This window comes from Thermobia domestica, chromosome 3 (genome assembly GCF_964235325.1).
Source record: "Thermobia domestica chromosome 3, izTheDome1.hap1.1, whole genome shotgun sequence".
NCBI lineage: Eukaryota > Metazoa > Arthropoda > Insecta > Zygentoma > Lepismatidae > Thermobia > Thermobia domestica.
In genome coordinates, this window is record NC_137456.1 from 157,688,436 (window position 1) to 157,714,651 (window position 26,216).

Here is a 26,216-nt window from a genome sequence, read left to right on the forward strand (position 1 = left end):
CACACTGAAAACAATGTCAATCGAAGTTATGAAGTAATATCTGATTATTATTATCATCTCATTTAAATATGATCTAGATATATTCAGTGCTGCATAGCATAGAAGAAGATAGAGCATTCGTTGAAACAGCGACTAGTCAAAAATAGTGAAATAATTTCATTACAGAATTGGTTTGTGAATATTTTCTTTCTAGGTTATTCTTTAATGTGGATAAGTTTGATATCTTCTTTCTCTTGCAATTTACTTCTCTTCTTCTTTCTTTTCTTTCTTTCTTTTCACAGTCTAACTTCCATCTCATGCCCTTTCTATCCTAGACATTTCCTCTGGAATAAATTTTTCTTCGGTAAAGTGGCCGCATTATCTAACACACGGTTAATATATTTACTAGGGTTTCTATGGAGACCGTTGCTGTAGTGATGAAAATACCACTAAACAGCTATATGGATAACAGAGAGTTTTGATCACAGTGACTTAGTAACAGAAAATTTTAGGCGATCGAGTAAAAAAAATCATAAAAGAAGAACTTAGTAAGAGAGAAAACATTCCCTATAATATTGTGCATATAAAGAAGGATAAATCTCTTCATGGGTCTCTATTGAAATTGAATGCAAGTGTATTAAGTAAGAGTATCGGGGGAAGAAAAAGAGAGAATTTTAGAAGTAGCAAGCTACATACAATTGAAGCACTTACATGGTAATTGTGTTAAACACACACACAATTACCATATATATAACTTGTTGTAATATTTGTTTGTTTAGCTGAAAATTATTGTGTTTTCTTCCATGCGTAAATTATAGCAAATGGCGTCAGTGAACACATCGGAGGCTAATCAGGGGTAAAAGTGCGGTGGAACGCAGGGCTAAGCCGTCCCCTCACCTCTAAGAAATATGTACGGCGTTCCCCCAGTTCCTAAAATTATTACAATGGGCAAAGATAGGCAGGGGACGGCATGACGTCATGCCGCTACCTACCGTCCCCCACCATTTCAGATCTAATTTTACCCCTGCGGCTAATGGTAATGGTAGCGACACTGTGTCCAGTGCAATTACACTCCGGTTAGTCCGCATTGCAAAGAAGAGTGTACAGGTTGCAATTGCTGGTACTATTTCGAATGTGTAAGTATGACAGATAATTCTGAACGGGCCAAAGAATTAGAGAAAAATACAGAGTGGAAATGTCCTCGATGTGATACTAACGAGGAAACGGTCTCAAGTGTAAACAACCGATTTGGCTGGGGTCCGGATATGTGTTACGGGAGACCAAAGTAAGAGACACGTATTCTGGCGTTTGGGCCCATAAGCAGAAATTTCCGAAATACGGGGCCCGAAGTGCCTCTATATGCTATAACTAGGAAGCGAATGACGTTACTTGTACACAACCGATTTGGCTGGGGTCCGGATATGCGTTACGGGAGACCAAAGTAGAAGACACGTATTTTGACGTTTGGGCCCATACACAGAAATTTCCGAAATACGGAGCCCCAAAGTGCTCCTACATGCTATAACTAGTAAGCGAATGACGTTACTTGTACACAACCGATTTGGCTGGGGTCCAGATATGTGTTACGGGAGACCAAAGTAGGAGACACGTATTTTGGCGTTTGGGCCCATACGCAGAAATTTCCGAAATACGGGGCCCCAAAGTGCCGCTACATGCTATAACTAGGAAGCGAATGACGTTACTTGTACACAACCGATTTGGCTGGGGTGCGGATATGTGTTACGGGAGACCAAAGTTTGAGACACGTATTTTGGCTTTTTTGTCCATACGCAGAAATTTCCGAAATACGGGGCCCCGAAGTTGCCCTTCATGCTATAACTAGGAAGCGAATGACGTTACTGGTACGGAATGTTGGCTTGGCTTGGAATAAGATGTTAATATATATGCAAAAGTATGTGACTTGTGTTTGTTGTTAGGTGCCACAAAAAGGAATATCGAATATACATGGTCCCATATTGCTAAATTTTCAATAAGGCCATGAAGTTAGCATATGTGGTACCCATGTAATTCTGAACAAATGTTCAGCTGGCACGAGCCGTCGAGAACAAATATCTGCTGACCACGAACGGAGCAAAAGAATGTTTGCGATTTTCACCTATATTTCTGTGGCTAGGATGTTTGGAAACTGGGCGGAACACTCTTGTGCAAGAGAGTGAACATTAATATTTGATCAATACGGCGTGTGTCAGGAAACCGAGCAGTGTGGCGGAAGTAAAGTTTGCCGGCCTGTCAGGTTCGGTTTAAAAAAAAAGAGAGAAAAAAAGGAAAAAAACCTCCATATCTTCGACTTGGGCTTATAATAGCCATATTTGGACCCCAGCCAAATCGGTTGTGTACAAGTAACGTCATTCGCTTACTAGTTATATCATGTAGGGGCACTTTGGTGCCCTGTATTTCGGAAAATTTTGCGTATGGGCCCAAACGCCAAAATACCTGGCTCCTACTTTGGTCTTCCGTAACACATATCCGAACCCCAGAAAAATCAGTTGTGTACAAGTAACGTCATTCGCTTCCTAGTTATAGCATGTAGGGGCACTTTGGTGCCCCGTATTTCGGAAATTTCTGCGTATGGGCCCAAACGCCAGAATACGTGTCTCCTACTTTGGTGCCCCGTAACACATATCCGGACTCCAGCTAAATCGATTGTTTACACTTGAGACCGTTTCCTCGTAAGTATCGAATCCGTTCGGAGGAGTCTCAAACTTTGAAATCATCCGAACAATTGGAGGAAATCGATCCTCAGAGAATAGCGGCCGAGTCCAATCGAGTTAATCTAGGAATAGCAAACGGTGGTGATGGTGGAGACAAATCTCCTCCTCTTCACTAAAACAATGGATTTGACAATAATAATGGAAATAACACTTTGTGGAATTCGGGACGAGTCGAGACAAATATCTTTCTAGGCTCAAAAATTCGAGTCAAGATGAGAGCTGAAATAGGGAACTGGAGTGAAAGGATAGATTTAGAATTAGGATTAGGAATATCACATATGCAAGAACTAGATAATTATTGCTTCATTGCATTGTTATTCAGGTTTGCAGTAACTCTGGAGCAGATAGAGCTTGTAAAAATCTCCACTCGTTTCGAATGTCTCGAAAATTTTGCGTAATTTTTAAAATTGTTTTCGAAGAATCTATTCACTCAGAAACAGTTATTTACCTTGAAACTAATACCAGCATTCATTACTTTCAAAAAGGTAAAGAATGGTACTTAATAGTTAACCTTTCGACAACAAGCTTTAATTTTCATCTCGTTACAGTTAATTAAAACTAATGATTGTATGTCGTGATATTTGATAGTATTTCAATTATAATAATAATAATATTTAAGCATCTATCAAGATATCTGGTTTGTGTAAAACTCTTTCGATAAAGTGAACTTCATAAATTCTCTGGGGGGGGGGGGGGGGTTCATTACATTCATAAATTCTCTGAGTGAGCAATTGGCAGTCTATGGTAATTTAATATAGTCATAGTTATTGTCTTTTCTTTCTTCCCATAAACGCAATAGATCTACACAACAACCTCTGGACTCTTCGATTCCCCAACTATTTTGAGGTTTTAATATGTTGTATCATATCATGAGTTATGGAAAATGTATAATGTAATATTTGTTGTGTATCACATATTATGATATGGATATAAGATTATTTTACATAGTATATTACAATTAATGGGTTGCTTGGATGTCAAGTGGACTAACTGCTAAAAAATTAAAAATGGATTGATGTTTACATTTACTTCTATACATAGGTATTTTAAAAACAATTTATGATCTGTAAATTATAAATTTATAAACTACATAGTTATGGTTTTGATTGCCAACATACCAGAAATATGGATTGATCATGAGATATTGAACTTAAACTTTCACTCCTGGAAATTTTCAGTTTTGGAGTTAGGCCATTTGACGTCCAAGCGGTGTAATGTGAAATAAATGCCCTCCTTACTTTACTCTAGAATCATAGTTTGCTCAGCTTGGGTTGTTCCCGAACTTGGATTTTGTTTTTAAACAAAATAGTATATTTCTGTGTTAGTCTCGTCGAATATGAAAAGAATCAACCAATACATCGCGGCCACGTGTCGCTATTTCTAAACCTTTTCTAAAAAACCAGAAATTTGGATGCTCAGTGTATGATGTCAAATTGTCGGGTATTCAAATTTCTACTACACGAAAGATTTGAAAACAATTATGAATTATTTATTATTATTCCTATTTATTCATGTAATAGCGTTTTGTAGATACTATCTGTTAGTGCTCTCAACGGGTCGGGTCGGGTCGGGTTGAAGACCGACCCGACCCGACCCGTGACCCGAATTGACTGACCCGACCCGATGACCCGACCCGACCCGACTGACCCGAACCGTGATCCGATCTGATTGACCTGACCCGATAACCCGACCCGAGCTGACCCGGTTGACCCGACCCGACAACCCGACCCGAATAACCCGACCCGACAACCCGACCCGAGCTGAACCGATTGACCCGACCCGAATAACCCGACCCGACAACCCGTCCCGAACTGACCCGACTGACCCGACCCGATAACCCGACCCGAGTTGACCCGACCCGACCCGACCCGTAACCCGACCCGACCCGACCCGTAACCCGACCCGACCCGACCCGTTTGAGAGCACTATGGTCACGACACTGGGTGAACGCCAAAATGCACTCACATTAGGAAACTAGTTTTAAAAGCATAATTTTAGAAAATAAAGCATAAAGCATAATTTAAAATATATAGCACAATTCTTGGAAAATTCTCTTTAACTGAAAGTTTAACATACTGTGTTAATATTTTTAAAGCCAATATTTACAATGCAAAATCATTGAGAACATAACAATGCAACAATGAAAAGCTTATTTTCATTTCTGTAAACTTTTCGGTGTAATCCTTTGATGTGGAGAAAAGAAAGTAAAAGAAGAAATTTTTCCGCCCACAATGAATAGTATGCAAGAACTCCATACTATATTGTTACAGTGACGACGCCAGCTTTAAGTTCTTAGGGGGGCAAAGGAGGGGCAGATACATTTTCGGGGGGAGGCTATTTGCCATACCAAAAATGACACATTTATTACGTTTGACTTATTTTACATTACATTGTGTATTTCGTTGCTGTTTGTATGTTACATCTATATGATTATAAATTAAACTTATTTCAAATAAAATTTGTAACTAACAAATAAGTAACGTCTGCACATGAAATATTTTTCAATGAAACTTTTGAAGCCTAAACATAAATTGAATTACTTTCGCGTATGCTACAAGTAACACATTCGTCTATATGCTACGTATCTCTCGCTCTCGCTCTCTCTCTCTCTCTCTCTCTCTCTCTCTATATATATATATATATATATATATATATATATATATATATATATATATATATATATATATATATATATATATATATATGTAGAGAGAGAGACAGAGAGAGAACTTACGAGGATCTGCTAAAAATGTAGTCCAATCCAGAAGGAGTGTAGGTACTAGGTAGTAAAATGAAACCGTAGTTTAGAAAAACATATCTCTGTATGTACAAATATAAATTTTCATATTAATAATGAAATTCTTATTGTTTCTCAGGCCTCTGAAGTGATTATGTGTGTCCAAACAGATAATTTCACGAACATCCAGATCCTTACTGTTATAACATTTTTGTTCCACCAAGGAAAGTCACCGAAGTAAATTAATTAGGAAATCAGTGAAACACCACGGGACTCTCCTCCGTTATATATAGTGGTGAAGAAGTAAGTGGCTTAGTATAAACGTAGCAATTTCTCAACAAATTATGCTTTACATCCAGGATGATTAAAAGCAATGACTCTTCCTGGAATCATGAATGCAATTTGTCACATTATTCTTGAAAATTGCAGCATTTCAGCCAGTGGTGGATATAGCCCGGGGCCGGAGGGCCTAGGCCACCCCAGTTTTTTTGTGACAAAAATAATTTAAGCTATTTATATTTATTATAGTCTGAGGTCTGCACCCCGCTTTCTCAGTTTTTACCTTCTCAGCAAAACTTGTGTCAGGGATTCTGGGCATTTCTTTGGAACTCGTCGGTAGCATAATTCAGAATGGCTTGGGTATGCGCAAGTTCTCGGCATAATGGGTTCCCAAAATATATGTCAGGAGAATAAAAGGGTAACGGCATTAAGAGAAGTATTCTTCCAATTTGACCGCAATGCTGATCAATTTCGCTGACGAATAGTAAACATAGATGAAATATGGTTGTACCACTATGATCCTGAATCGGAACAACAGTCAATGGAGTAGTAGCACTCATTTCTCCATCGCCCCAAGAAGTTCAAGACATAGAAGTAGGTTGAGAAACTGTTTGGAACATTCTTCTGGTATAAGTATGGAGTGGTAGACTACCTCCTCAATGGTCAGATATTTAATCCAGAATCTCTACATTACTTACAAAACTGAAAGAAAAATTCAAAGTTCAACGCTGCGGAAAATGAAAAGAAAGGAATTCTGTTCCTTCAGGAGAATACACCTGTCCATCAAGCCCCTGCGAACATAACTGACATTGCATAATCTAGGATTTCAATGTCTAGATCATCATTCTTATTCCGTAGATTTAGCTCCGTCTAACTATTACGTGTACTTATTTCCCAAACTTAAATAACACTTGAAAGACGCCATTTTAGATCTGATAGGGGTAGTGCTACGAACAGTGGTGCGAGGAAATCTAGATTTTTTTAACCTTTCTGCAAAAGCTGGAGCACTGTACAAGGTAGTATATTGACTCTCGGGGGAAGAGAAGAAGTAAAACTTCACCAATCCACGTGCACTCCTTCTGGGTTGGGCTACGAATTTCTCAGCAGTTCCTAGTCGATATGGTAGACGTCACGTCAGTACTTTGAAACAAAATAAGTAAAGGAGCACTAGTATAAACCAATTACTAACTAAAGATCAGCACTCTGACAATACATTTTATTGGGAATCAATTTCATTCCATAATTTTATTATTATCATTTGCAGGAAGGGAAAACACAACTCTTTTTATCTCCTTCAAAAAATTAAGCCCTGGTAGTTGCAAACTAAGCTGTTATAAGCACATCCTCTGAATATTGGAAGCCGAGAATAATGTTTCAGAAAAAAGAAGTTTTAAATAAAACAAAATATGAAAGTGAAAACTTCAAACCTGGACAAATACAAACAAGTTACGTAACTGGTTTTACCTTTCTTTTGTTTCCAATCGAAGTTGATCCAATGAGAAGAAAACAAGTCGACCAAATCTACTATTGTTCGCTAGGCACAATTATTAAAAATCATAAGAAAGAAGTATAACTAAAATTTATCTCAAAAGGGGCTAAATTAGAAAACAGAAATATGCGTGCATACCCAGACGCTCAAAGAAGAAAGCTTGAGGATTAATCTGCCACATAGTAAATTCATGGAAAGTAGACTACAATTTGTCAATGAGATTGGTTATGATACTGATATATAATACTACATGAAGAATGTTTAAAGATTGTACGAGTCTGGGGGGGCAGTCTAGATGGCAGTCAGGGGGGCAGAAGTAGCTACTAGGGGGGCGCTCGCCCCCCTTGCCCCCTCTGGCGTCATCACTGTATTGTTATGTTTACTTTTTGAACTTAAGCACTTTCTGTACTTTTTGGTGGCATCTTTTAATTTCCCTTTCTGTATATATGTACCTGTAAGGCGCACACAAATGATAGAAAAAATTTATTCGAGCAAAGCACATCTCTTTACAATGAATTAAGTAGAAAGTTCATTAAATATGAGAGAAACTAGTTGCAAAAAAATATCAATAAATAGATCAAGATATCTAGAATATTTGATGTATAATAAATATATATTATACACGATTAATGTAAAATAATCATTGAAATTAACAATAAAGCATAATTTAAAAAAAGCATAATTAAACAAGAAATAAAGCATAATGTGGGTTGCTCTAACAATTAAGTTGTATGAAGACGAGAAGAAAACGAAAGCTGATTCCTTAACGAATTTCCTTGATCTTTGTGTCTACAAAAACGCATTCCTAGAAACCTACAAGCTAGGTATCATCTCTGTGATTATATCAGTTTCTAGTGCTACATGTGAAAGGTCATTCTCTTCTTTGAAAAGATTAAAGACTTGTATACGCAAGCCAATGACTCATGATAGGTTGAAAAACTTAGTGTTACTTTATATTGAGAAGAAAATTGCTAAATCGTTAGATCTTTAACAAGTTGTGGATATGTTTGCTGCATAGAAAGATCCTCTTCAAGTAGAGGCATGAACCTATAAGTTATTTTCTTTACCTGTAAAAGTGTATTTGCTTCCACTTAAGTCAACCAGCTACACATATTTTAAACGCCATGATTAAATAACTATTTACTTATATTAGAAATCAATTGCATTAATGAATCCTAGTTGTTTGAGGTACTACATTCTAATATTTTCACTGTTTTCCAAAGAGTAAAATCATGAACAATAAAGATGGAAACATTCACCTTGAATACACACACACACACACACATATATATATATATATATATATATATATATATATATTGGAGATGTCCCCCTCAAAACCCTCTTGGGCCCTTCATTGCCCCCCCCCCCCTGAAAAAACTCTAGCTACGCTACTGGACACCATGCACCAAAGATGAATTCTCTACCACTGAGCCACCGCGGCCCTGCTTGGGCTTGGTCGTCCATATCCAATCTCTCTTTTGGCGTTGCTTAAACAACTTCTAGTTTTGTTCTAAATCCAGACTCCATATTGGCGTAGATATTAATATTCCAGTCGATTGGTAAAATAAATCTTCCACATTTAAAAATTAAAGTACACACAAGTAGAAAAATAAACATTTTTCATAAAAACACTAGCTGCAAGTGTTCAAAATAGATTTATGGTTTCTATAAAATCAATTGAAAATTGCAGCTAGTGAAAAACAGCAGCTAGTGAAAAACAGCAGCTTTCGACTCCAGCCGAGTTTAAACTCAACCTAAACTCAGTTGACCAAAGTGAACTGACCCGACTGACCCAACCCGATAACCCGACTGACCCGACCCGACAACCCGACCCGATAACCCGACCCGAGTGACCCGACCCGATAACCCGACCCGAGCTGACCCGACAACCCGACCCGAATAACCCGACCCGAGTTGACCCGATTGACCCGACCCGATTAGCCTGACCCGACAACCCTACCCGAGCTGACCCGACTGACCCGACCCGATAACCCGACCCGAGTTGGCCTGACCCGACCCGACCCGTAACCCGACCCGAACTGACCCGACCCGACTCGGGTCGGGTCGGGTTACGGGTCGGGTCGGGTCAACCCGACCCGTTTGAGAGCACTATCTGTATAGGCCATTTTCTAAATTGTTAATGTTCTTGATTGTCTTTAAATTATTCAATACTACTACTACTACTACTACTACTACCACTACTACCACTACTACTACTACTACTACTACTACTACTACTACTAATAATAATAATAATAATAATAATAATAATAATAATAAAAGTGGGAATGAGTTTAGGCCCTGAAAAATCGCTATTTTAAATAATAGCATTTAGAAAGTAATTAAAAATTACATTGTATAATTGAACATTTTGTATTATTTTTGACAGTAATTAGAAAAATGAAAGCGCACTATCAATAAAAGTCCTCATCGTGTGTAATCTAAAATCGCTCCAATCAACAGAATAATATTTTTTCTTATAGCTTTTCATATGAAAAAGAAACACGATCAAATTAATGAGATTCTCCAAGGTCTTTCAGATACTCTTTCTTTTGTATAGGTATGTGTGTAATGGACCCCAGTAATTAGATTCGCTAAGATAGGAAAACCACCACTGTTCCCCATTGTCTTCTTCAGGATTCTGATCTCATGACCTTCAGTAAGCATTACACTTACCTCCTTCATTTGTCTTGCACCTCTGAGAAGTGATTGTTGTGTGCGAGCTTCATAAAAGCAAACTTCCTAACATTGGTTGTAGCTAAGGAAAGAACTCAAAGGCGTTCCAAACTGAATTACATGATAGAAAATATTGTTTATAAAGATAATGCAATACATTGTTAGCAGGAAGCTTTGAGGTTTATTTCTATCATAGTACTTCTTCACTGATGGTTTACTTGATAGAAATCTATAACGAATGGCAACTGTGTACATTCGAAAGGCATTCAAGTTATTCCGTTTTTTTATATTCATTTCCACGTAGGCCGGGTAGGCACGTGCATACCCAAAAATTTTGAAAAATATACAAACGCTAAAAGATATAATAAAGAGTCAATATATTTTCCACTATTTATATTAATGGTAGATAATTATTTAACAAATAGCATCAACCACTACTGTAAAAGTAATTTCCTACTGTGCATTAATCAATCAAATGTGCATATGTATCCATACGCGAGGGAGTGGGCCTACCCAAAATTAAAATTCTAAAGCCATCCCTGCTAACAACTGATCATCTATACGCTTAGCACAATTTAAGTGTCTCAAAAATAGTTTCAAATATATATATATTCTTTCATCTTAAAATCTCCTTTCGTACTCGAATGTGTAACGCGCTGTTTCTGCGCTCATGATCGTAGGTTCGATTCCTGGTATGTTGGTTGCCTTCTCGTCTTCACGTACGGACTTATCAATTGTAGTCTCTTTCGCAAACATCCTCTTTTTTTCTGCTACCGCACTTAGGGATGGACACGAGTCGAGCTAAAACTCGACTCGAGTTGAACTCGAGTTTCGAGTAGGGTCGAAGATAATATTTTCTAGTAGAGTTCCGAGCAGAGTCGCTGTTTTTGAGGTCGAGTTTCGAGTCGAGTCGAGTTTGATAAATGGCTCGCTCGTTCAGCTCGTTTTAACTCATTTAGATATCATGGCCTGATTAGACTGGAAGGTGAAGGCCATGAGAAATGTAAGCAGTAATGTGGAATACTTTTAGTGTTTCTCAGGACAGGAGACATTGCTCGCATCTCGTGTCTCCTAGATAACGAGACAATAGATTTTTATAACGAGACAGATTCAAATGTAGTACCAATATAAGTACATACTGTAGTTCTTACCATCAAGGCTAAGACTTGCGCTCTCGAATTTTTGAGCCCAAGCCGAAAACCCAGCCCGGGTAGTGATGTCAACCGGCAAGGCTCGGTTCAACTGAGCGAACAGCTCGAGTCGGCTCGGTTGGGATGAGAATCGACTCGGCTCGATTGAACCGATGGCTCGAACCGACTCGGTTGATATGAACCACCGACTCGGTTCAGGTTAGCCATCGGCTCGAGCTGGCTCCGTTATGTGAGCTGTTGTCTAGGCTCACTTCTCCGTTGGGATCGATAGGGAATGAGCTGTGAGCCGAGCCGCTGACAACCTTAAACCTGGACCGAGCAGTTTGAACATGTTTGGTTGTTGCCCTATAACTTTTAACAATTTTTGGCTCGAGTGCGAATACCTGCTTCTCCGAAACCCAGAACATCGTGAACGATGTCCTTGCCTCCTGAAGACTTCTCGACGACCGAGATGGGCAGTCAACTAGATTTTAATAACTAGGTTTTAGTATAGCCGCCTCTCTTTCATGGCTATACACGCTGTTATAATAATAATAATAATAATAATAATAATAATAATAATAATAATAATAATAATAATAATAATAATAATAATAATAATAAGTAGTAGTAGTAGTAGTAGTAGTAGTAGTAGTGGTGGTGGTATCATTGATAATTATATTGTCTATGCAGGATACTTGAAGAGAGTACTTGAAACTACACACAGGATTTGGCTCGTTAAGGCTCGACTCAACTTGAAACTCGACCTGAATTCAAGTCGAGTTGTAGAAAATTTTTCGAGCCGAGTTCTCGAGTCGAGCTCAAAGATGTCTGTTTCGAGTCGAGTGGAGTTTCAAAGAAAACGTACTTTCTATAACGTTCTTCATGATATAGTTGTTTCTCAACTTATGTTCATACCATTTTCCTTTCCTCTTCTTAATAATATCTAAAATTGTTTTTTTTTTTCTACCCTGCTATTTCTAACACTTCCTTTAATTGTTTTCCTTTCGAGCTAGCTAATTCTCTTCTTTTTTTTTCTTTGTCCACACGCACATTTCTATGGTCTGCATTCTTTTTTCAATCGCTTTTGCGTGATGCCCATGTTTTTGCTTCAAAGAATATATTACTTCATACGAAATTTTCATGAGTCTTTTACAATATTACAAGTTACACTCTTAAAGCTTATGTAAAAAGAGGCGCCCAAATTTCCTCTCCACGTAATATAGCAGTACGTGCCACAAAAAAGAACAAACTAATTTAGAGAGATAAAAGACAAACAGTTTCCGATACATTATAGGCCTCCACGCTAGGATTCATTTCAGTTAAATAACATAACATAAAAGTAACATAAACCAAATAAACTTGTTGGTGTTTACCATCTTATTTTTTTTTTTTTTTTTTTACAAATTCGGGTTACGGAGACTTACCTCTAGTGCATGGGGTCCCATGGTTCCATCCCCAGCTAAGTAAGTTTGTTTGGTTTTTGGTTTGATTTAGTTTAACATCCCACGATTATGCCTGCTAGGCTAAAGGAGACGTGGACGTACTGATTATAGTGATTATAGAACCACTTTGGTCATTCAACCGTACCCCCACTGGAAATCGAACCCGGGATCACGCTAAGTAAGTTTGTGATGAAGAACACCGTGTCCATGGGCTTTCTCGAGGTGCTCCGTTTCTTTCCACATTATCATTCTACCGATTCTTTCGTCATCATTCATTTGCCTTAATTATCGTCTCCCTTAGCCTAAAAATGGTATAATTGTGGGATGTTAAATTGAAATGTTTCTTTTATTTTAAATGTTCTTGCAATTCTACCATTACAGAATAAATTAACTCAAGAGCACTAGTACATTGAATTTATTTTTAAAATAGCTATTCGATGGTACTATCCATCTAGCAAGTAAATGCACAGCTGTTTGTGAATCTGGTATCACTGCACCGACTGGTGTGGAGAATATGAGAATTAAATAAGTCAAATCTGTAGTTTGGTAAGAAGAGGCAGTCTAAACCACACGTTTAAGAGCAGGATTGCCAACAATGTAAATAATCAGCTGAATAACACGAACCTGAACGAATGCAGCATCTTATTTTTTTTCCCACCCACTGTTCTCACTATGCATAAGCAATATATACAACAAATTCAAATCAAAACAACTGCAATTTATTTTACATAAACAACGTTTAAAAAGAAAACTATGCAGAATGTTTGGTTGTTATCACAAAAATGAGTTAGTTAGCGTGACGGCCACCCGCTAAAGTGAGCACTAATGTTACTGCCACTGCAGTAGCAGTCGCTTTTATGTAGAGGTGTCAAAAACATGCATGGAATATACTATCATCATAATCAGCTGTATTATCAACTCAAAACACTTAGGGTATAACTATTAATTAAAAACGAGCTGCTTACTATTTTTCACGAGTCAAATTAAAACACAAATTTGTTAAATTTATTTTACACAAAAAACTGGGCGTTTAAAATAATAAGTTATTCCTTTGTAAAAATACCCAGTAAAATATTAATTAACTTGAAAATCGACAAATTGAGACAATATGCGTCTCGACGCGGGACAAATGTCAGAAATCGGTACAGTCCCAACAGAATCGAGATGGTTGGCAACCTTGTTTAAGAGGGTCAGAAGTTGTAGGTACAAATTATGCATAGTAGAGATACGTGTCAATAACATAAAAGAAACACGAAAACAGTAATATGAAACAAAGAAAATCGTCATAGGAAATTAAAAGTAGTGGCATATATTGGAATTACCTCTAAAGAAGTCAATGACAAAATATTCAAAAGTAGTAATGGTCAGATGATTAAGGTAGCAGACTACCAATCCAAAGACTAGTAGTTCGAAACTACAGAAAGAACTTTTTCTAGTATTTATAATTTTTGCGGTGCTTGAATGGCAATGCTTAACGTTGTAATATTTTACCTTAAAGTAAGATGACATACTATTGTTGTTGATGATAGAATTATGACGATGAAAATTAAGTTTGTATGATCAGGATATGGGTATGTTTAATTTAGTCTATTCTGGTGTGGAACTCTCAAAACATTTCAAATCGATAGCTCCAAACTTTGGCATACGATACGAGAGATTTTTCCTTTTTTTTCTCTCTCTCTCTGAGGCTATATATAGACAGGGTCTACAGTTTAACGTTCTTTTCAAACCATTCGGCCTCACCGGCAATCAAACCTGAGACCAGGCGCATTAAATGTGATATGAAAACGAGTTACAATATAGGATTATCCCCCCAAATTTAAGGGAACACTTTGTATGAACTAGTAGACAGATCGAAAAGTGTCTTGCACAACTTGAAAGTCCATAAGAAATGGTGATAGTTTCTCAAACTGAATTTCAAAATTTTTGTAAACATCGCAGGGATATCATATTTCACAGAGGTACATACAGTTAATTTTAAGTGAAATTCAAATTACTTACAGACTCGAGGCAAATACACAGTACATTATTATCCATTACCAGGCAGACAATATTAGTTTTCATATATATTTTAACCGATATCCATAATCGCGGTTATTTTAGCAAAAAAAAAAAAAAAAAAAGAAAAAGAAAAGAAAAGAAAGAAAGAAAGAAAGAAAAAGAAAAGAAAGAAATAATGATAATAAGAGAAAGTATAGGCCCGAATCTCACGTACGCGGAACGTTACAGCCTTGAGAAGTTACACCACCTCCATATGGTGAATAATTCTAAACTAAAATTCCAGACCGGCTCCTCTCCTTATGAGAGATATTTCCTTAAAACACCAAATGAAAAGCAAAACCGTTCCAATTTCGATTCAAAACGAAGAAATGAGCTAGGTCATAATAACGCTCTTTTATCTGTGCTTGTCGATGTGGCAACACAACACCAAAATCTAACTGAACCAAGATTTACTGCTGTAAATTGTTATTTGGAGATTTTGTTGCCTACAGCTATTAGTAGGATGAAGTGGGAAATAGAAGCATGCTTTGTTTAAATTAGAAACAAGAAAAGAAACGCAAACTTACAACATAATCGAACCCTCAACCATCTAATTATTTAGACCCACGTATTAACCATTTACGCCACGAAGACAGACACGCTTTCCAGTTATGATGAATTACATCTGATAAAATAAATAGTCTAATTGTTTTGTTCTACGTTTTCTTTTTTCTAAAAATTAACTTTTGGAAGGAAAGAATCTGATTGAGAATTTTAGTTTGGAGCGAGCTGTAATTTTTTACTTATTAAAGAACAAATGAAATACATCATCATAAAAAAAAAAGTTCCTCTTTAGATCTTTACTTATCTCTATTGACTGGCCTCCATGGCAGTAAAGTACCCCCGGGAGGTGACATCGAAGTAAAAAAGCGCAAAATTCAGGAGAAAAAGGGGGAAAATATTTGGAATATATGTTTTGGGGCGCCGTCATATACTCTCGCCCCGGGCGCTGATTTTCCACGCCACGGCACTGCTCCATGGTCTTCTGATCTCATCCCAATAGGACATATATGTGGTTTTTTGATGCATGAGTAGGCAGAAAGGTGGAAGGATACATAACAGATAGTTCTAGAAACTCATATTGTGGAAGTAGTTGCTAGTATCGTAATAACCCTGGTCACTTTTCTGCACTTGTTGTAAGCATGAAGGAGCGACTGTATGCCGCAACTGTATAAATTCACTTTATTAAATTAAATTTCATTATTCTTAAACATATTTCACTTTCTTATTCCTTAGTTTTATCAAAATACCATATCACTGGAGTCAAAGCTAAGGCAGGGATGGGGATGGAGTGGAATTACGATGTTTTTACAAGTAAAAGATGTTTAATAACATAAAGCAGTGAGTTCAATCCTTCTTTAAACCACGTTGAGTTTTATTTGTAATATGCCCTTACTTAAAGTAACATTTGGTATTTTCAGTCTATGTTTACGTATTCATCAACGTTATAGAACACAAACATGTTTATGCTGCAATACACTCGACTTAAGGCACTGAAGAGTAATGAATATTTTAACTGAACACTTTCTTACAAGTTGTAGTATATTGTAGTACGGTTTAACATAATGTAATATCCCACTCAATTGGTGCCACAGTGATCTGTGTTTGTTTACAAACGCGTTGTTTGTTCTTTCTGTACGATGTTAAAGTGAAAAATATAACTTAACGAAGTTTCCTTGTCAGCAGTAAAACTTAAAATGGTATTAGTAGCCACGCGCTGTCAATCAATTAAATGTGAGATATACCGTTACAAACAGTTAGCCGCTTTACAACAACACTCACAATAGAGACACCAGCCTTTTCGATCTTAATCTTTCAGGAGAAAGCTGGCTAGTTTTCTTTATATGTAAACTGTATTTGTCAATTTACATTTTAAGGAGAACAGGTGGTTCACTGGTAGAGCCCTCACCTCTTGTGCAAAGTGTCAGTGCTTCGATCCTCAGCCATGAGAATTTGTGATGAACAACATCGTGTCCAGGGATTTTTCTCGTATTTTTCACGTTCTTATTCCAACAATTATATCATAATCATTTACTTTCATTAATTATGTATCTTTTTTACCTGAAAGGGTACCTGTATAAACAGTGCGACGTAAAACTGAAATTTCCATTTCAATTACTTTCGTATTTCAATGTATATCACAACTGAAGACCTGAATTGAAAAACGCAAGTCCACCGGAGTAGTCTTTTCAGGAGGTACAACATTATAATACTGATTTTTTTGGACGGGGATTGGAAATGCTTTATGTGTGGGGATTTTATAACACTAGAAAGATTTTTACTCAAATGTAATTACCAAACTGTATCTTCCTTCTTTATATAGATAGATAGATATTGACTTTTCATGAATTTCTTTATAGTTTTAGTCTCTATGCTGACAATTGTTTTTGACCAATACGATACTTTACCTAGAAAGACCACGTCAATTTGCCCGCTAGTAAGATTAATGTATTCCTCCTGTGAATAGGTTCCGTCGTTTATATTTTCCCCAAGATTATATTATTATTATTATTATTATTATTATTATTATTATTATTATTATTATTATTATTATTATTATTATAATTATTATTATTATTATTATTATTATTATTATTATTATTATTATTATTATTATTATTACCCATTCCATCGTAACGGGTGTTACATTTGGACGAATAGAAATTGTTATAGTGATGTAGGCTACTTACTGGGTCAAGATACCCTGTATATCAAACTGCCTCGAAACATCACCGTTTGACTGTATGTTTTAGTAAACACTAAATTCATTACATATACAAGGTACGACAACTCAGTGATAATGAAAAATGTGGCGTTACAGCAATTGGACATACACTTTCAGATGCATGTAAAGTTAAGCCAAACTCGGCGAACGTCCAGCTCAAAATTTGTTTTCAATTATGGCTGCACTTCCCTGAAAGTATGATGCTGTGATTATTGCAAACAGGTATTTCATAAGTGTAATGGCTTTTATTTTAAAAATTGTTCAATGCTATAACGGGTGTTACACAGTGTGAGTGAACTTAAACCAACTTCCCTTTTAATAAACATATTATGTAAAGAACAAAATATTACAATATTAATAGATAAATAGTTACACATGTAGTACAGTGTAGGAAATTAAAACACAAAATAATAAACATATAAATCAGAAGAATGTGGAAAGTTTCAGTATTAAACATGTAGGTCTGTTCATACACTGTTCAACAAAAATCAATTCTTCTTATGCTTCAGTTGCATTAACTCTGGAACTAAACTCATAAACTGGAACTTTACATTGTTCTTTAATTTTCATAATTGGGATTGGCAGTTTACCAATCACGCCTTAAAAATGAATTATACTTTCGAAACTTTCACGTAGTTCGAATTCCTTCCCGCCACAATATTTTAAGAACATAACTCTAATGCCACTATTTTCGTTCACAAGTTCTTGACAGATTCCAACTTGACGACAGTCTTTGTTTTTATCTTTCATTGCCATCAAGACAAACATTCCAACACAAACATCTTCTTTCCGCAAAGGACTGATCACAACTTCATTCGTAGAGTGTATTTCATCTTCGGGAGTCTGTTTACACGTCGCTGTAGTATAGGGTTTTTCTGGTTTCTTTAGGGATGCGCACGAGACGAGTCGGGACAGGATTTTCCTGACAAAATTCGAGTCGAGACACGGCTCTTCCAATAGAGAAATATACATTTTTCGAGTCGAGACATCACTTTTACAGCACATTTTCGAGTCGAGACAGCCACAAATCTTGTCTCGTGCCCATCCCTATGTTTCTTGATGAAAATCTGTCGCACTGCAGCTCTTAATGATTTGTCAATCGAAGACTTCCAATAGCAGCGTATTGGTTTTCTGATGACGAAGTAGACTTCTAGTATGTTATGAGTACTCCACTGAAATACTGCGCTTTTATGCTATAATCACTACCCTCAGTGTGTGACTTTACGGGAGGATGAGAGAGAGTCCCCCATCCCACGATGTCTCCTAGATGTTATTTTCTCTGGAGTACACTTCGTCACCCCTGGTACAATGTTCCTTAATTCGCACACTGTTCAACTTTACCATAATTCATGTCTTCAGAAGAGGATCCTCTATAATTTTACTAACTTCAAATCTCCTCTTTAGAGCCTTAGAGCTAGCCAAAGTGCACAAAATATCACTGTCAAACCAAGCTAACAATTCACATGTAACACTCGTTTCGCAGTTTTTGCCTATTAAATTAGAAATATAATGATATTCACTTCTTTGTTCTATTGCCCATGTGCTCAATTTTACTTCTGCAAAAGATAGACTACTTCTGACTTCTGACTTCTAGTGTGTACAAGTTGTATAGAAAAAACATATCTGTATTGTAACGGGCGTTACATGGAATAATTACATTGGTACCAAAAGTAATCAAGTCCCTTCGACCGATTTCGTGCAGCATGGAACTTCAATCGCTCAAAAAGACAAAAACTAAAACTTCTTAACAAGAAATCGATTTGCATAGTAAACTTTGAACCTTTCTACTCATTGTTATGTAAATAATGAGCAAAATATATTTAAAACAATTTTCTCATATTTACGTGGAATGTCTCTACTATTAGTATTATTATTACTATTTATAACAAATTAGTATGCTTTCAAATTATTTTGCCATGACATTTTATAAAAGAACTAGTTGAACCTGCGCTGTCTATTCAGCACATCGTTCTGTTATGACCATGAATCTTCTTCCCACTGTGCATGTCTCCTTACTCACACATATAAAGGATAGGAGACTAACAAGGAAAGTGAATTGCTACGTATAGATGTTGGAGTGAGTTTGTAGTAAATTTGTAGAGGTAACACGATATCAAGTGAAAATATTTTTTTCTCATAAATCCATATCCGTCCGAGTACGCCTCATTGCGTCTCTTGAGGCCTTTAAAGTTGCCAGCATGCAATAGGTTTTGCCATTCAGATTTAAGCAAAGCGCCTGCAACGTCCGTCAACCCGCCATATGTAACTTCACTACTGGTTGCCTAACACCGTAGTTTCGGTCTGCGACAATGTTAATCTTATGGGCCCAAAACAGTCCCTAAAATGTTCAATAGAACAATAACGACACGGTTTTTGAAAATTTGAATAACTGGACAATCTACACAAAATTTGTAATCGACCAGCGAAAACGGCACGTTTCTAGCACGTGATTTTCGAGATCTCATTGTCGGGAGAATTGGAGTCAAACATATAAACCTAACATGTTAATATATAGACTAGCTGAACCTGTGCTCTCTACACCGCATCATTCACATATGAGTATGAATCTCCTTTTCATTCCTCACAACATTTGTACGTGTCCCTTTACAGACACAAGTGAAAGACGTCTTCATAAAACTCGGCAAGGGGTACCATAAAGGGGAGATTTTTTCGATTATTTTTTCAATATCTCTCACCGTTTGCAAGATTGATCCTATTTCCGGTTGGAGTTTCTAATGCATGTGTAAACCTTAGATTACGACTAGGAAAGGAGAAGCAAATCTCTTTGCCCAGGTGAAAATTTTGCCTTCAACTGCTCCTGCAAAAGGCCAAATAAAAATTTATTTTCGTACGTCTTGCTGCTCAAGGCTGTCGAATTCACGTCCGGCTGTCGAATTCACGTCCGGCTGTCGAATTTTGTTCTTTACCTACAATTTAAGGCATAAAATATTAAAATATTTTTTATTAGGTGCTAACTGATACGCAGATCAAATATAACTTCAGAGTGTAACGGGCCAATGTACTGTCCTGGCTTCTCCAAAAGTGCCCGACTTCTAGTTGTCCTCCAAAAGTGTTCAAAATGTAAGGATTAAACTTGGACAACAGAAATAATTCAACAAAAATGTAAATTGAACTACAAAGCAAAGCATTTCATTGACAAAGTTTCTTTCAACTGTATATTGTACGAGGTGTGACACAAAAAAATAACCGAAACTAGTCCAATAAATCCTTGTACTTACAGAATAAGTTCTCTGTGACATTATCACCTTCAAAGCAGCCCCTTTCAGCATTCACACACTTCCGCATTCGGTGATGCCATTGCTGGTAACGCAATTCCGCATTCGGTGGTAACAGTTCTGGAACGAGGTTTTTGGAAGGCCCTTCAGGAGATTCTCCGTTTTTGCCTGAACCTCTTTAACTGAGGTAAAAGGGGTTCCCTTTAAGCAAGATTTAACTTTGGGAAATAAGCAAAAATCGCATGAAGCCAAATCAGGTGAATAAGGCGGATGCCCCACCACAGTAATGTTTTTGCTGGTCAGAAAATGCTTGACAAATAGGGGCGTGTGAGCGGCTCCATTGTCTTGGTGCAACAGCCATCCATTATGCTACAACTGTGGCCTTTTCTTCCTATTTTCTTTTTACGAAGTCTTTTTAGTACTTCAATGTAGCAGTGTTGATTAACAGCCTGACCACTGGGAACCCACTCAATCATTACAATTCCATAAATGTCGAAGAAGACATTAATATTGCCCTGAATTTTGATTTTGACATGCGTGTACTGTCCCTTCCCCCTCAAAACCACTTATGCCATTCAAACGTACGTGCACGAAACAAATTTTCATTTCCATAAGCCTCGGTTAACATTTGAAATGTTTTCGTGGCTGATTTCTTAAGTTTCACAAGTTGATTCGCGGTTCAGTTTTTACGTTATATATTTTTCCGGCATAATATAGTTGCACGTGTTCACTCAATGGCACAGTACTCCCAACTGGCGTGATCAGTTGAGTCGAAACTGGCAGCATGGATAGAGGAGGTATGTGGGATGACGTGACCAAAACAGTTGATGCCATCTCCACTCTTTTTTTCAAGCTACACATTTAGTCTCTTTTTTTTATGTGTGTGTGTGTGTGTGTGTGTCACACCTCGTATACAAGAAGCTTGTATTTCTTGAGCTTTATATTCATAAAATATGTAATTCTGAGTAAATTGGGTCTTATTTTTAAGTCCTGTTTTCCAGTTTTAGGTCCTTTTAGATGTTTTAGGTCTTTTTATAGATCCCTTTTAGGCAATTTTTAGGTCTTCAACTCCCGAGCCCTAGTAATAAGCAAATACATTATATACACAATTATCTATAATGACAGTTATATATGGTGTTCATTGGGCAAAACATTCCGAACAATAAAGATTCATCTTAGCCTGGAGTAATAATTATCCTTCGTTTTTCATTATCATTTGGCCATGAAACAAACACCTGAGAGATATACAAAACCTATATATAACTTTATTGTGTTGGAATGTACAGAGTGGCTCAAAAGTAGGTGTACAGACTTACAAATATAAAACATACTGGACTGTATATCTACTTTTGGCCACTCTGTATAACACATAGGATATCATGCTCTACTTTTTTAAAACTTCAACACTTCCAGTGTAGGCTACTCTAAAATGATGTAATAAAGAAATAACGGCCACGTTTTTTTTAGATGTTCAATTAAAACTGGACAATCTACACGAAATTTGGAATCGACCAGTAGAAACGGCACGTTTCTAGCATTTGTGGCTTTTGAGATCTCATTGTTGAAAGGATTGAAGACAAACATATAATCTTTTCTTTGGAGACAAACATATAAACGTAGCATTTTAATATATAGGTAATTTTCTGTTTGAAAAATTATATTATTTCTTCAACAATATAATTCGGGTTTTACGAAATGCAAGAGGTATTTCACTGTTTTGTTGCTGGAAGTTATGCAACAACATGTTAGTAAGCAAGCTGTGTGTTTTTGCTAGAACCCCATCAATTTCAGCGTTCATCATCATCATCATTTTTTTTTTAAGAACAAGATTTCGTGTGACATTAGTGAGGACAAAAAAAATCGCGCGAACGATTATTAACTGTTTTCTAGACACATGAAAACAATAAATTTGATAATGATGGTTTGATATCAGATGAAGCTGAAATTATCTAAAATGAAAACTTTGTATTCCATGAGATATTTCGTCATGCGAAAGTTCTTCTGATGAAGATTACGTTCAGAAGCCCAGTCTCTGCTCATCATCTACGAGTAATTCATCTAAACAAAAAAAAAAAAAAAAAAAAATTAACGTAACAGAATAATTGTCCACGCGTTCTAGATCCCGGTGAAATTATACTTGAAAAAGATAAAAAGTACTATCTACAGGGTCAGCGATCTTGCTAGTAGAAAACCAGGCAAATTTCAACATCAAAATGTTTTACTCGAATCTTCAGGACCTTCTTCATTCGCAAAACGTAATTGTGATAATATAAAGTATGCACACCTTGAAGTTTATTGTGATTAATCTATGTTGCGGCATATCAGGTTACGTACGGAAACAGAAGCGCGGAGTAGAATGAGAGGCAATTATTGGTCTGTTTCTCTCCAAAAATTAAGTGCTTTCATTAGTTTGCTTTATGCATGAGGCACTTATAATGCTACTCACTTTGATTGGGATTTGATGTGGTCAGTTACCTGAGGTCAACCTATTTTCTGAAGTACAATGGCAAAAATAGATTCAAAGAAATTACGAGGGATCTACGTTTCGATCTGCATTCAAACGTATCTGCAAGATTTCAAACAGATAAATTATCATCGTTGTCATTTGTTGTATCGAAGAGATTTGTGTGGATCGAAAATTGTGCCGAACACAAAGCGGGTGAAAATCTGCCGGTGAACAGCTTCTTCCGTAAATGGTACATGGCTAACGATAAGCATGATAAATTCATTAGTAAGCTCTGGTTTCACTTTGATATCATACAGTGCCGTAGCAAAAGAGGAAGGGCACCCAAGCACGTGTCCTCCTTACAGCTTTTTTTTTTTTTTTTTTTTTTTGCTGGACACATGACATCCTTTCAAGAGATTCTTCGTTGTTCGAAGCAATCACACATTAACATGTACAGAATTTTTACTTATTTCTGTTGATTATGAATAAAATAATCTTTACCCTCTTTATTTTTCTTAATTAAAAGTATTTTTTTAGAGTGAGCTAACTACTGAAAAAAAAAAAAATTTAAAATTTCGCTTTTATTCAAGAACACCGTTACCTGTACAGATGTTAACAGATTCATTCCATTAACGAATATGACTGAGATAACGACTCTAGCCATCTATCCCCCCCCCCCAAAAAAAAAATGAGAAATTCACTTTCGTTCACGAGTTATTCGAACTAACGAATGGACATAAATGTCCGTTAGTCGTTAATATGTTAACGGTTTGACTTTATTAACGAACTCCGACGACATATTCACTCTAGAGAACAAAATTTAAAAATTCGCTTTCGTTCAAGAGTATCATGTGAACTAACGGACGTACTAAAATTGAATTGTTATAAGTCTTACTTATGTGATCTTAATAAAGCGTTATAGCAGAACAATTGCACCGATGTGATCCGTCAGAATGCAATCCAAATAGAATAACATAAGTCATTTCACTTGGGGTGCAGGATGCTATTCTATTTAGCCAAATTATTTTGCATTAAAATAAGACTTTGGATAGGATTTAGTGCAATTGATGTAATATTATGCAAGTGAATAACCCTTGAAACGCAGGTGCTAACGAATAAAAAGAACTGTGAGTACGAAAAAAATGAACTCAAATTGAGGTTCTTCTTTCTTCTTCTTCTTTTTTTTTTAAATTGAGGTTTTCAATTTACTTCTTGTACTTTATAGAGTCTCGTAAGTCGTGAGGATGGTATTATAAAGAGTAGCAGCAAACTTGAATGAGCCATACAAAATGACGAGTATGCAAATTATTCAAAAATAATGAGCATTGAACTTAGCAGAGAACAATTCCGTGTTCAATCTATCCATTTTACTTGTTAACAAAATATACAAACAAACATTAGGCAGCTGTTTAGCATGAGCAAGTTAATGATACGAAATAGAAAGTGTAGAAGGAAATGGACTAGGGCCTAAGTAATAAATATATGCCGTCCTAACGGTCCACTCTTCCATCCAAGATGAATGAAATACTCAAGAACATAAACCGTGTAATGGTAAGTGTTATCCTGAACATATTATAAAAATATTTTTACACATTTTTTTAAAAAGCATTATCATTCCGTAGTTTTATACGTAGGTATGTTCATGTTTTAATTATTGAATACATTTCACTCTTTTTCTTTTTATTATTTTATGATTACTGTGGATCGAGCAAATCAGTTTACAAACAAGTTTTATAATTTTTCTCTCCACTTACAAACAATACCTCAGAGTGCGAACGCACATTCACGTCCATACTCACAATTTCACGTGCCCAGTACTGCTCGATTGCCCGTTTGGTTTAAACATCACCTGTCAGAGCACTGTGTTAGAAACTACTTTTTGTATGTTTCTGGCTCTCATATTACAGTGGACTATTTTTAATTCGAAGTCCAAGGGGACACGAAAAAACTTCGAATCATCCAAAATTCGAATTATACAACAACATTCATTTTCACATATATAACGAACAAACCAAAGTACTGTGTATCAAAAACATATACATATGGTGTAGACTATACCTTTAAAGCAGCTTATTATTTGCGTGATCGAATACCGCAAACTAACAAACGACATTGACTCCACATAATTCAAACTACGTGCACAATGGAAAATATATTTACGTACAACACTACAACATATATTGAATAGCCCAAACAATTAAACACCAAACACAATTTGAATATTCTGTTCTCACTTTTAAGAAGTCGTAAACCTCATTTGCTTAAATTTGATTGTTTTTGTACGGTCAATAAATCTTGAATTTCATGTATTGCGTGGAATACGATATTAATATCATTTGGTTGACTTTGTCAATAATTCATCTTGAATTTTCAACCAATTCTGAAACAAGATGAGATTGGCACACGTTCTCTATCTTTACTTCTTCCCCAACTCATCTTCATGTTTATCATTACATAGATTTTCTATTTATCTTTTGTATTACTCTTCCCTATGGCTGCATCTGGGTAACTGAAAACACGTTGAAACTGTAATTCTCTGTTTACATCTGTCGAACATTAAAAAGTTTCAACTGTATTTACTTCGAATTATCCAAAACATAGGTTCAAAAGTTCAATTTATCCACGACTTTTTACTATTGTTTTCAATACAGATTTCAAGGGGAATGGACTTCTGTTCGAATTATCCAATATTTCGAATTATCCAAGTTCGAATTAACGAGACTCCACTGTATTTTGTTTAGTTAGTTTTTTTATTTGCTTCTAGCAATATATATATTGTTATTTACGGTAAATTGTTTATTTTTCATAACATAATCACTTAAAAATGAAGAATACACATTAGGGTCTACATGTTTGTTTGGTTAGAACCGATAATTGCATTTAGGTAAATTTTAATGTGAAAAATAATTTCGTCTTACAAACAGCATTTGAGAACGGGTTAAGTTCGTGGCTTTGGATTTCGTTACTATTTTAGAAGTAGTCAAGACATACGCTGGAAATTTACTCGAAGGACATCCACATATACCTAAAATAAAGGTATTCATTGTACTTCCAGATCATATCAATGGATTCCAATAAAGGTTCTTCATAACATCCACATTTAGCAGTAATGATATCACTTTATGACCTACTACTGAACATCGAGTGGGTTATATGGACATCCATAGGACCCACTAGTATCTGATATTATCTGACGCAGAATTAAAACTATAATCGCTACAGGTTCAAAATCTCAAATACTGCCACAAAACGATATCCTTTCTGACACTGTAGATTATGAAGCGTTATGATAGATTGCA

General features: G+C 36.3%; 1 protein-coding gene across 1 annotated transcript in view; it reads right to left on the reverse strand.

Moving 5' to 3' along the window:
- The window catches only part of LOC145680829 (arylsulfatase B-like), a 151,819-nt gene that overhangs the window by 125,114 nt on the left and 489 nt on the right, over positions 1-26,216 (reverse strand). The gene's annotated exons all lie outside the window — the stretch shown is intronic.